This window comes from Manacus candei, unplaced genomic scaffold (genome assembly GCF_025592945.1).
Source record: "Manacus candei isolate 608988 ecotype Guabito, Panama unplaced genomic scaffold, ASM2559294v1 h1tg000060l, whole genome shotgun sequence".
In the NCBI taxonomy this organism is placed as follows: domain Eukaryota; kingdom Metazoa; phylum Chordata; class Aves; order Passeriformes; family Pipridae; genus Manacus; species Manacus candei.
Genome location: NW_026138108.1, coordinates 2,334,880 through 2,347,674, shown reverse-complemented (window position 1 = coordinate 2,347,674; position 12,795 = coordinate 2,334,880). Strand labels below are relative to the sequence as shown.

The 12,795-nt window shown below is 47.4% G+C and overlaps 2 protein-coding genes across 6 annotated transcripts in view; one reads left to right on the top strand and one right to left on the bottom strand.

Annotated features, from left to right (window-relative positions):
* Positions 1-5,553, bottom strand: part of LRRC56 (leucine rich repeat containing 56) — an 85,523-nt gene extending 79,970 nt beyond the window's left edge. For 3 of the 5 annotated variants that reach the window (XM_051804353.1, XM_051804355.1, XM_051804354.1), the window contains exons 1-2: positions 5,361-5,553; positions 3,921-3,995 (exon numbers count right to left, since the gene is read on the bottom strand). The gene's annotated coding sequence lies outside the window, so the exon portion shown is untranslated. Of the gene's footprint in view, positions 1-3,920; positions 4,093-5,360 lie in introns of those variants that run through there. The other 2 variants (XM_051804357.1, XM_051804356.1) reach the window with 2 other exon arrangements.
* A 245-nt stretch (positions 5,554-5,798) lies between these two features.
* Positions 5,799-12,795, top strand: part of LOC127478520 (GTPase HRas) — a 41,160-nt gene continuing 34,163 nt past the window's right edge. The window contains exon 1 of the mRNA XM_051804373.1: positions 5,799-6,185. The gene's annotated coding sequence lies outside the window, so the exon portion shown is untranslated. The remainder of the gene's footprint in view (positions 6,186-12,795) is intronic.

The window sequence follows — 12,795 nt, the reverse complement described above, 5'->3', positions numbered from 1 at the left end:
CTATTCTCAGTTTACAATTGATCAAATCTAACTGTTAGTAGAACTCATTTCAGTCAACAGGAATCTTTCCTCTCTCTAGCTTTGGTGGTACTTAGGCCAGGCACCTGGCAAGTTCCTGCCTTGCTTATTTCAAAAAGGAATCCATAAGAAAGATCCTGTCCTGGGTCAGATATCCCTCCAAAACTGATGATTTTGCTCTATTCACCCAGAATCTACTGCAACATTTCAAATGGTTTGGTTGAAAGAAGCCTGAGCACTCTTACTTAGTAGAATTTAATCCAATATTTATGCCATTATTTTGGCGATTAAAACCAAAGTGGTCCCACTCACTGCTTGGGTCACCTGAACCAATGGGGTGTTTTTGGAGATGATATAGAGGAAGATTTTATTGATTAATTGAGGGTTGATTAATTAATTGTTTTGTTTTGTTAATTGATTACTCCAGTAGATTTCTCCAGTTCAGTGTCTGTCTTAAAAAATCCTTTGACACGAGAACTGACTAGTCTTTTTTTTCCTCTGTGTGGTCTCTCAGTTATACTACTGCTTCCAAGTCTTAGGTATCTCCAAGAGTCCGAGGCCCTTGGAATGATGGTACACACTTGCAGAATTTCACGCTTGTGATCTGTCTTCTGGCTTGTCTCTTATGGTACAACCTGCAGTAAGGATTAGCCCGCAAACTCTCCAGTCTCTAGGGGACTGTGTTAAATCATAGTGTTGAACAGTTTAGCATGGTTTCTTTGAGATGACTTTCATTTGATAGTCTCATGGTTTCTTTGTGCTGCAGAAGACTCAGATTTTCCCCATAGTCTTTTTATAGTCAGTCACTCACAGTATAAGAATTGATTGTCAGGAGCGAGCTCTAGCTTTGCATGTCCACATAGATTTATCTGATACATTAAGAGTTTCTCTCAAAGGCTTCTTTCCAAGTCATGCTATTGTTGGGGCTTGTAATCTAGCAGTATTTTCTCTACAACCTCACCAGGAAGCTACAAGAGGATTGTCCATGACTCAGAATAATTTTACGTGTGAATTCAGCTAAGCCCCCAGGCAGCTCAAAAGGCTGGCCACTGTTTCTCAAGCCCTATACTACATCAACAGCATAAACTTCAACTGGGAGAGAGTGTTTTTAAAATAGAACAGGGAGCATACACTTCATTCCATCACACAGTTGGAGCTGTGTTACTTGTGGTTCATATCAGTAGTCTAGGGATTAAGAAACTTTCAGTTTTTCCTTCACTTTTCAAGACTATCCCACAGAAGACATCTTTTCTAGCTCAGGAGCAAGGTAAACATTTTCTGTATACCCGAGACCCACTTCGGATCTACAAATGAGTCAATCTTCAGCCCAGGAATCCAGCACTAGTTCCACTGGATTCTGTGACTATTTGTGCATAGAAGAGTTTTCAAAATTGTCCTCCTCTGAGCCAACAAAACTCAGGTTTGATTTTCTCCCACAGTGGTAATATGAGTGTTTCCCCTCTCTGCCCTAAGCTGATACCCTTTACCATTTCTAAATTCACTCACTAACCCAAGTAAAATGTGTAGCAATGAGACTGCCCCTCCCAGGAGCAGCCCTGTAAAGAGCATGGGTTTGAACACAGACTTTGCAAGCCTATTCCATCCTCTGTCCCAGGTAACTCCAAAATACTCATAGATCTGCAGAGATTTGTTCCACCTTAAAAAACATAAAGAAAGGAGGAGGAGGGAAGAATGGAGATTGTCAGAGAATGCAAGCCAAATTAATTTCAGAATTGGTTCATCCCTTCCCAGCATCTTCAGAGTTGCATCAGCTTGCTGCGGAAATGGATTTGGCTTTGTGTTTCTGAGAATCCAGACTTGTTTCAATTCTTCTGAACACTTCTTTCTTTCCTTCTGACTGCACTTCAGTTTTGATCCAAGTATCAGATAGGCCCACGAGACAGCTCACTTGCACTGAATCTAACACAAACTTCTACTGACAGATTCTGCTACCTAGATGATGCAGTGAACAAAATGGATAAGGTCAGCTTCTTTCCTTGTTATAGCAGCAGAGCACCTTGTGATAATAATTTTTTTTCTGTTTCATAAGCTGCTTGCCATGGCAAATTGCTTGGGTTACTCTGTCAGATACCAGAAGGAAACAATTTGCGTTCCCTAGAAAAATACAAATTTTAAAAGTTGATTGCATATTGATTTGCTTCTTGCTATGACACTACTCATCCTCTAAGCTCAGGGAGAGATATGCAAGGAAAACAACCCAGTATGAGAAAAGGACTTGAAGGTTTCTTGGGTCTAATGTATCTGCAGAAGGACTAAACTAAAAACTCACGAAGAATATGGTACAATGGGAAAGCAAAACTCCCAGGGGTCTCTGTTTTCCTCAGTACGCTCTCAGAGATACTGTTAAAGAGATCACAATGATAGAGTCTTCCTTGCAAACACTTTTCAAGAAAGTTTCAGTTACACAGAAAAAGTTGTGCATCCAGGAAAATGGACTAGGGAGAGTTAAAAAAAAAACACACCAGAAAGAATCTGCATGATTAAAAGTCGGGGGAACTGGTAAATATGGTGAAGCAACAGGAGATTAAGAACAACAAAAGCAACTGACATCACTAATCTACCCTCTGTGTCTGCTGAGAACTGATATACCCTTCAGTATATAAAAAATATATGATGCATATCTGTAGGTATTCAAGTATGTATCCCTGTGAAGCTAGATTACTGTTACTGTTACTGAAGCTAGAAGATTACTGATTTTGATGATCACAAGAACTTTTTATGTTCTTTTTAGGGGTTTTTTTTAGGGAAAAAGAAAGAATAGTTCAAGTTGGCCATTGTCTGAGTGTTTCTATTAGAAATCACTCCAAAAAAGGCTATAATTTCAAATATGTCAGTGATAGCTTTGATCTGTAGCTGATGAGCAAGTTCAGTTGCTTACTAAGCTTTTGGCATAAGTCTGTATGTCACAGAGTGGACTCCTAACCTTATGTCTTGTCTGTGATTTCCCTCTTGCAGAAGTTAGAGAGGGGGTGCAATATCAAGAAGTTATTTTTTGGGTCACAGCACCTACAAAAATGAGTGACATACTTCACAGACTGAATTTAGTGTTGGTACAAAAGGCACGCTGGGATAAGCATGTCTATGAGTTCTGGCCTCCCACCTGCAATTTACATGCAGTTTGGGGAAGACAATCAGGAAAAATTGAAGGCAGGGGAATGATGGAACTGCTTTTCAACCCCACTGCAGATCTGGTTTTCACAGTTTCACTGTGGCAGTAAGGACCTTCTGTATCTAAGATACTCTCCCTCTCCTTTTTATTGCTTCACATGCCAGTAGACCCAGTATTTGATTAGCCTTCCTCTCCTGTCAAGCAAGACTTACAGCAGTTAAGAGCACTGCAAGATTTCTAGAGAGCTGTACATTTCTCTTTGCCTGCCTTGAGGTTCACCATAGAACACTGCTGCCTGGTGGGGCAGCTGGAGGAGTTTGTTGCCAATCCAGCTGAAGTCACAACACGGGTTGAGTTAGCAGAGTAGTGTTAGTAGGCTGAACTAACTTCTTGCGGTGGCATTTGCACTGCTGTTGCTGTGGCACTGCATATCCCACGTTTAAAAATGAGGGTTCTGTCTTCCAGAGGCTTCAGACAAGCTGGACACTTTTCAAGAATTAAACTCAAGTTTAGAGAAAGGAAGAAAGAATCTGCTCATGCAGAACCATATTTTACATACAGAATGGGCTATAACCTCGGCAAATGTAAATCTGTGCTCTGACAAAAGCAATGGAGTTACACTGCTTTGCCAAAACTGAGGATCTTGTCCCAATATTTTGCTTTTTTATCAAAAAATAGAAAGAGGAAGAAGACACCTTTAAGTTAATATCACCCTCTGTGCCTTTGGAGGTTTGCATCATCACCCCTATGCGATTGTGTGGTTATGACTCACCAATAGGTGATTATGTCTCTGCTTCCAGCAGTCTGCAAACAAGTAGTCCTCAGGTATCTTATATCCTGATGTGATCTGGCAGTGAAGAATGAGCAAGTAAGAGGCAGTTTCAGTTCCATCTTCTGGTGTTTCTTGGTTCTTGTAGGTCACAGAGAAGCCCAAGAAGCATGAAACTGAGGTTCACCCACAAATGTGCCTATTTTACTATCTGTTTGGTTCTTGCTCCCTGAAAAGTTCTTCTGGGCCACCCAGGTACTGAAAAATATGAGCCTGCTTTCAGGGTGCTTCAAAAAGCAAGATTTGTGCATGCTCCAGTACCCTGCCTGCTCGTTAGGAACGGCTAAAACAAGACGAGACAGGTAGCACGGAGAGGCGGTGCACCGTGCGTGCATGTGTCTGCCTGTGAGGAAACCCATCACCTTTGTGTGTGCTGCTGCTTCTGCCCTTGGTTTGGTCAGGAGAGATGCTGTGTTTCTGTGAGCTGTGGTCCTTGCCTCTGTGGAGAACCGAGAGGTCATCCAGAACCAGGAGGGCTTGTTAGAAGCAGGGAAAGAGTTTAAGGTAGGTTAAAGCTTCAGCGTTTTTGTTTGGACCTGTCTGTTTGTGTGCTGGCTTTCAGAAAGTGCTCCGGCAGGTTTGTTTGTGCTGGTGCAACACATTTATGAGACCTGAGAAAACCTGCACAACCCTCTCAACGGGTATCCCTACAACATGTTTCATCTGCTCTCTCTACAAGCTTTGCAGGGCATGTGCTTTCCTTTTATTATGTGTCAAACGTAATATCTAGAACAATAGGTTTTAGATCCATTTTCAGATTACTAGATACTTTTGTAATGGAAACAATAAATTGTTTAAGTGTGCTTGAAACATTATGTCAGAGAGAACAGTGCTTTTCCAGTACCGCATACTTTGTTTGGCATCATATTCTGCATTTAAGCTTGATCACTTCTGCATGCTGCCGGATAACAAGGTGACTGTGCAATCTACTGTCCAGTTTCCAAAGTAATAGGGGAATCATGCTGCCTTATAGTAGAAAATGTCTGGTGTACCGTGACAGGAAACACTGCATTGACAGACCTAAATTCATGGCATGAAGCTTGAGTCCACCAAGATTTACTAGCTCTGATTGAGTAGTGCTCCTTGAGGGACCCGAACAGGATCAGACAGGAGCCTTCTGCCACGCTCGGACCTTCGTCTGTAACTCCAGTAATTCTGCTCAGGCAGTGCCTATCTCTGCTGCTAAGCCTAATTGGACCCCAGCTGTCTTACACAGAGCCAATTCAGGTGTATTTTCTTTTGCGGCCTCTCCAACTTGCTCTGGAATAATTTGGAGCCACCTATTTTTCTAGGCATTTCCAGGGGCCAGATAGGAGCACCCTGTGAGCCGAGTTTAGCCCAGCGGGTATTCAGCCGGGGGCCGTGACCGGCAATCAACGCTACCTCTCAGGGGTCTCCGGTCTTCCTCTCCAGAACGCCCCCGTGGGGCGCCGACAAAGGCAGCGCAGCCCCGGGTAGCCCCGCGGGGCGCGGGCGGCCGCCAGGCCTTCCCCTGACCTCGGCTGCGGGGAGCTCCCACGGAGGGGCCACCGGGGGCGGGAGACGCAGACGCGTCCCCGCGGGGCGGACGCCGCGGTCCTGGCGGCTCCCGGGGCCCGGGGGCGGCGGGGGGTCACCGGCCGGGGGTCACCCGCCGGGGCGCGGCAGCACCGCCCCCCCTTCGCCGCCGCCACCGCCCCAGGGACCGCCCCGCGGCCGGGCCGCGGCGGGCGGTGGCGGCGGGTGATTGACGGGCAGCGCGGCCCACCCGGAGGGCGGAGGCGGCGGGGGCCGCCAATCCGGGGCGGCGGGCGGGCGCCGAGCGGCGGGCGGGCGGGGCGCGGGCTGGGCGTGTGCCGCGGCCGCCGGCGGGGCGCGCTCCCGCTCCGCTCCCCTCCCGCTCCCCCCGCACGCACATTGTCCGGGCGGCGGCGGCGGCACAGCGCCCCGGCGCCCCGTGCCAATGCGGGGCGGGCGCGGCACGCCGGGGGCGCCTCCACCACCGCGGTGGAAACTTCCCCTCGCCGCCGGGCCGACGCGCGGCTGAAAGCCCCCGGCGGGGAGGAGCGGAGCGGGGATTCGCCCGCCTGGGGTGGGGGGAGCGCCTCGTCTAGTTTGGTTTTTCCTCTATTGGAAGGGGAAAAAAGCAAATAATACTGTTACCCGGCTTTAAACTTCCGCGCCCCGCTCTCCAGGACGCGCATCCCGCCCGGCGGGGTGGACGAGCCGGTGAGTGACCGACCGCCGGGCTGGGGCTGGGGCTGGCTCGGGGTGGGTGGGACGCGCCGTCGCGGAGGGGCAGCGCCCACCGGCGCGGCGGGGACGGGGCGGCAGCGCCGCCGCCACCTGTTAGCGGGGCTGTTCTCCCCCACCCCGGGAAGTTTGTACCCCCACCGTGCTGGGGGTGCCCTCCGCCGTGCCCCGGCGGCGGCTGTGAGGAAGGAGTGACCCTTAGCCCGGTGGGCGGTGGCGGGGACCCACCTGTTCTCCTGGCCGCGCCATGACTCTGCTGCCTGGGCGCTGCCTGCCGACCCCAGCCCCGGCAGGCCGCCGAGGTAGGAGAGTGATGGGGTACTACCAATCCACAGCCTCTTCATCCTCTTTACACTCCTCCTGCCCTCCCCCTCCCAAGCTGCAACCCCTTTCCCTTTTCCCCCCTTGCCCTCCGGCTCCCCTCCACATCCCTTAGCTGCAGCCCTCTCCACCTGCTCTTTCTCGCGCCCCCAGTTTGCAGCCTCCTTCACCCACCTTTCCTCACCCCCTTGAATCCTCCACGCTGCTCCTGTCATGTGACTCCCCACTCTTTGCCCAAGTAGGTGCCTGCTGGGCTGCGGTACCCCCCAGGAGAGACCAGGTTCAGGGCAGTGCCAGGCGTCGGCAGGCCGGGGGCGAGGCGCGGAGGGGGCGCGCAGGTGGCGGAGGCGCAGGTATATATGTGCATCTGTGATGAAGTGAGCGAGGTCCCCGTTCTGTGAGCATGCGGCTCTGCGGAGCTGGTGACACTCCCTTCCTCCTAGAGACGCTCTCTGCCGGGGCTCTGCGGCGTTCCGAGGTTGCCTGCCTGCCGTGCCAGGGTGTCGCGGGGTCCGGGGGTGCAACGCCTTCGACCCAAGTGAAGGGGCATCTGAGAGCTTGCTTGGCCCGTATGGATCCTGTTTGGGGCTGTGTTTTAAATTGCCTTAAGCAGTGGAGCGTGTCTGGAGACAAAAGAGACAATGAGAAATCAGAGTGGACTGGTGAACTCTGGAGTGGCTGGAGAAATGCTTAGGACAGCTGGAAACAGGAGGACCGTGCATCAGGAATGGCTTGTTAAACCATTGCATGGCAAGTCAAGCCATTGACTATTTCAGTGTCCTAGGTTGGATGGTCACGTCTCTTTTAGCCTGTGACATGTCTGTTTTTACTCTGGTCTTTGATATGCAGAAGGGGTACAGACTCCTGGTGAGGCTGTGTCACGATGTACTCCAGTCTGGTTGGCGTGGGTAGGCTGTGCAGCTTGGAGCAGGAACTGGTTTTGAATGGAGGAAAGCACATGAGGTTTGGTGTGAGCTCAACTAAAGAGTTGCTGGAGTCAGAATTGGTAATGTGTTTATTCTTCAGAATATTTTGATTTTGCAGCTGGTGATTTGTGTGATTTCTGCAAGTGTTTGTAAGGCAACCATGACTTTTAATGCATGTGTGTCCCCCCTCTGTGTGTCTGGCCCTTTCCTTGTCAAATGTTTTCCCTATGTGATTAATATTGTGCCAACTGCTTCATTTCAGCACTGGGGAGGCTGATGCTGATTGATTTCCTTGTTCAGTCTCCTTGGTGGGTCTGGAGGCTGATGGGTGTTATCACTGCAGAAAAGTCTGCTTTTGGGTGGGAGCTGTCAGCATGTCTTTTTTTTATCTCAGTGAACCTCTTATTTCTTTTAATTAAAAAGAGATGAAGTATACATGGTAATATCCTTCATGTTTACATAAAAATGATCTTGTAATTAGCAATAATTATCTCAGTTTGGGATATTGCTGTGATATTTAAATAGGACATATGACCTGAGGGGCACTTTTCTGGCCCCAGGGAGTTGCCCTTGGTATGGTTCTTTCCTGTGATGAGTTTGATTCTTGGCTGCTGTCAGTGGTGAAGGTAGAACAGCAGTGGGAGTACCCTCATGCTTCTCTCATGTCTGCCTAGAAAGCGATGGCCATGATTTCCTTATCAGATCTGGTGCTACTGCACAGGGCTCCCTGGCAGACCAGCCACCACATGCATGGAGATGGTCTGCCTTGATGGCTTTCACTCCGGGTCTGAGGATTCTCAAGGGGACCTTGCTATTGTCTTGGGGAAAGGAAAAAAAAAAAAGGCTGAAAAATTGCCAGTTGACCTTTTTTTTCCTAGTTCTCCTAGGGAGATTTGGAAAAGTCTGCTGATAATGTGGGGAAAATTCTCTGTGAGATTAGAGGTCCTGAGGCATCCTTGTCCATGTAGCCATCTTTCACCTGACTTCCCTTTGCTTTAAGAGGAGCAGAGCTAAGCTCACAGATGTAAACATTTGCTTCCAGGCTGCATATGGCACCTGCTGCCTCCCCTCCTGCTACTGGTGCACCCCAAATTTACCTTCCTGCTAGGCTTGGAGAAAATACCAGGTTTTCTTGGGGTGAAAACCTTTATGGAGTAAGAAAAGTTGAATGCTGGGAAAATGTTCAACAAAATAAAATCCAAGACAAAAAGTGCTACCTGTAGAGAGGTGTTAGTCGTGGGAATGTGTTAAAGGGAAAAAGTAGGAATATCTCCTCTCCTGTCTTTCAAGATGTGTTATACAATATACTGTACTTTTTGTCAGTCTAGGAGAAGCAAAATGGTTGTGCTCCAAGGATTTTTATCTAACAGCAATTTATTACCAGCTTTCTATTTTAACATTTTTGACCTGTAAACTTAAAACCAGAGCTTATTAAGCAACAGATAAAAATGTTGAACGTATTTGAATTTTACGTGTATTAATCTAATAACGTATTTATGACATGATATTTGATCACCTTTATAGCTGGTTGACGACCAAAGCGTATTACTCAAATAAATTATTTGACAAATATAGATGAGATTAAACAAATTATCTTTTTGTCAGCTGCCATTCAACTGACCTGCCATGGAATGTTCCTTGTTCTCTTATCTTTCCCTTCCAGTTTTCACTCCACTTTTTCATGGTTTATCTTGTTCTGAACTGTCCTCGGTATCTGTTTCACTTACCTCTTTTGTGTCATGGTTTTCTGTTCATTCTTTCTTTTACCTCTCTATTGAACCTCTCTTTCCATGCTTTTTGAGTCTAAATTAGCCATTTTCCCTTTTCTTCTCTACCTTCCTGGTGGAGATTTTTATTGAACAGTTCATAGTCAGCTCAACTAAATTGGTATGTGTTTAAACCCATAAAAATGTAAAACTAAGCCCAGACTGTGTGTGAGTGTGAAGATGTTTGCTCAGTGGTAATGCTTCTCTGCCTCTCCCCAAGTTTTTTGGCTGTTGCAGGGTGTTCCTGCAATTCTGGAGGTTTTTCCCAGCTCTGGTTTTTGCTTATGCTCTCCTTATGCCTTTTTCAAACGTGAATTTGATTTTGTATCTTAAGAAAGAAACTGGGATCAAATGGCAGACCTTGTGTTGTTCATTGATTGTGTATCTGTATGCAACCTGCTTCCATCTGCTGTCTGACCAAACCCAGCTTTCCTGCCAGGCAGTTCTGCTTTCCTCCTGGCATCATCCTTCCTCCCTGCTGGGTTTACAGCCAGGAGGTGCCTTTCAATAGGGCAAAAGGAACAAGTGCTCTGAACGTTTTCTGACTTATCTGTTAGTTGCAGAGTCTGTATGACTGTCAGGTTGATGAGGGTAAGTGGCAAGAGGTTACTGTGCATGACCAAGCAGTCACAATATTCAATTTGATCTAGCATTCAAAGATTAAAGTCTCTTAAAAATGAAATTGCTGTATGGAGAAGACTTGAATTGTTTTAGGGTTTTGTTGTTTGTTTTTTTTTTTTCCACGGATGAAATCTAGAGATGGGGAGGATATTTTTCAAAAACAACGGAAGGAATAGAAAACCTTGTATTTCAGGGGAGGAATTTTGCTATTCTTTGGCAATAAAGCACAGACAGTCCAGAGGAGCGTGATGGGAGTGCTCAGAGTGCGTGATTCGCCTCCACTGATGGTTGCAGTGATGTTGCAGCAGCAGATGACCTAAGCTGTGTATGTCATAGCTGTCTGCTTTAAGTACTCCGAGTTACGTGATGATGCCCTCTTGTACCCCTAAGGAAAGGTCTCTGCTGCTCCGAAGTTAACAGTTACATCTCTCCTCTATGTCTTCTGAGGCGTTTTGGATAACGAGTGCACTGACAGAGTGAGCAATCCAGGTGGTACATTGTTGCAAAGCAGAATTGATGGGGGAGGATGGAGCCAAGAGGAATATTCTTTTGCAGGTAATTATTTACTGCAGGGAGAGAGGGAAGCTGATGATGTTTGGTTTATAATTACAGATATCCAGAGGAAAATACTTCAAGACAATCTGTTTTATTCTATGTTTTGCTGCCTATTTCTCTATAACATGGGACCAGCACGATTTAATGATTGGCTTAGTAAAAGCGAAACTTCATTATCAACTTCTCATTGATGGAATATGGTTTTACAGCTTCCTATGTGTAATGCAAAATGATCTGAATGCTTACAGAGGGAATAGTCTTTCCATCTCACTGTCTTAATGCATGACCTGCCTGTGGTGCCCGTCTGCCAGCAATGTGGGCTCTTGGAACAGTTGATCTCTATAACTGAAAGATGACTTTGTGTTTAAAGTGCAGGATTGTGAACTGGGGAGTCCTGACCCCCCCCCCCATCTGGTCTTGGATAAGCTATTTGCCTTATCTTACTGGACTCTCTTCTTTAGGAGTGATACTGACCCAGCACATATCCAGCCTGTCTGCTAAAAGGGTAGGATACCCTGGGTGAGAGGCCCTCTGATAATGTAGAGGTAGTGGCAGTCCGGGTACTTGTGTACTAACGTGCCAGGGGCCAAACTTTAAGTGGATTTTTCCTTTTGCATGGCTAAATGCATTACAGATCAGACTGCTTGTATGTAAGTTAAATTCAAGAGCTGGTGGAGCCGAGTTTAAATGTGTGTGTGTGGGAGCAATAATGTGACGAATACAAAAAAGAGACATTGCTGCAATGTCTCTGGGAAGATGCCTGTATGTCTTTTGCTTGTTTAGCATCCTTGAGAGAACAGCAGACGTGAGGGAGAAGCTGTGGCCTGTGAAACGAAGAGGATGTCTCGCTCTTACTGGGAGAAAAGATCTAAAAAGCCAGGGAGTAGGAGTGAAATGAGGGATGCAGGTGTGCACAACGGGGGGTGCTCTGGGCTGCCCTGTTCTCACTGGGTAAGGCTCTGTGGGAGGAGAAGCAAGGAGGAGATGAGTGGAAAAAGGCATTGTGGAGGCTGCTGTTGTGCAGGGTGGTGTGTCAGCTATCCTGCTGATCTAGGCTGAACAGAGGCATGGATGGCTGGCAGTGGAAGTGCACAAGGTCGTCTTCCCTGAGAAAGGCAGACCACTCTCCAAAGGAGAGTCTGGCTAGCAAGTGCTTGTGCCTGAGGCAAGTTGGGATCTTGTTCAGGGGCTTGCTGAGAAGCGAGCTCTGTTCATCAGTGGCTTGTTGGTGTAACAGGCAGCCATCGTGTAGGCCTGCTCCAGTGTTGTGTTGAGTGCTCTGATGCTCTGTGCTATCTTCAGCAGTTCTGTGGCTTACATCCAGCCCTATTCAGCCTGCTCCAAAATGTGTGTATAGAATAAGCTTGAATGTATGAAATTGGAGCCTGCAAATGATGGATTTTGTCCTAACCCAGCTAGCCACTGCAGCAGCCAGAGCAGTATTCCTGGTGCGGTACTAGGTTGTCTGTTTCTGTAGTGATTCTAGCATCTGTGCTCGTTCCCTGCTGCTGGCTTTGCATGAGATGCCAAGGAGCTTAATCTTATGTGGGGGGCTGGAATTCATCCTCCAGGAAAAGGAGAAGGCTGGGCTTGAGAAACCAGGCTTTGGTTGGTATGATAAATAGATAAAACAGTTGTTGACTATGTTAAGTAAATAAAGCATCACCACTTCTTGGAGGTAAATATGGGACCAGCCCCCGACTTGTATGTGTGCTAATCTTGTGATTAACTTTTTCACTGTCTCCCCTTGGATCTGTGTCTGTAGATGCAATGACTCCTTTTGAGTCCCACCATGCTAGGCTCCTGCTGTGAACAGCACAACTCTGTTGTAGAATACAGACCCAGCAAATGCTGGTGAAAGCAGGAGGTACCTCTTCCCTGTGTGTGTCTATGCATACTCCTTGCCTCTCCCCGTTGTGTGCAGAGGCTGAGTATATAACCTTACAATATAACCTTGATCATGCAAGATTTCTCCCAGTCTTGTTTCTCTCAGCCTTTTCCTGATTTGCATGATACTGTATGAGGCCAGCCAGCTTTTTCTGGAGGGTTTGTCCCACTTTCTACACAAGGCAGCCTTGGGTGAATGGTCTGCTCCCTGACCTTCTTCGATAGGCGTGTGCTGGCTTCTTGCTCCACTGGTGTGGGAGGGAGTACAAATGCTGGGGGGCTAGGCAGGGGGAGGACATTGCTGTGCTTGTTGGTGTCACCTCCCATCTGGCAGTCAGCTTAGCTGCTGATGGATGAGGAGATACACAGAAATCCCTGCTTCACTTTCTGCCTCATCGTTCTTCTAAGGAGTGTGGAGACTGAGAGCTGTACTGAAGTCTGTGAAGGTCAGAGCTGCTCTCTCTACTCCTCTAAGTACAAATGCATGTCCTCTATTGTGCTGTACTTAGT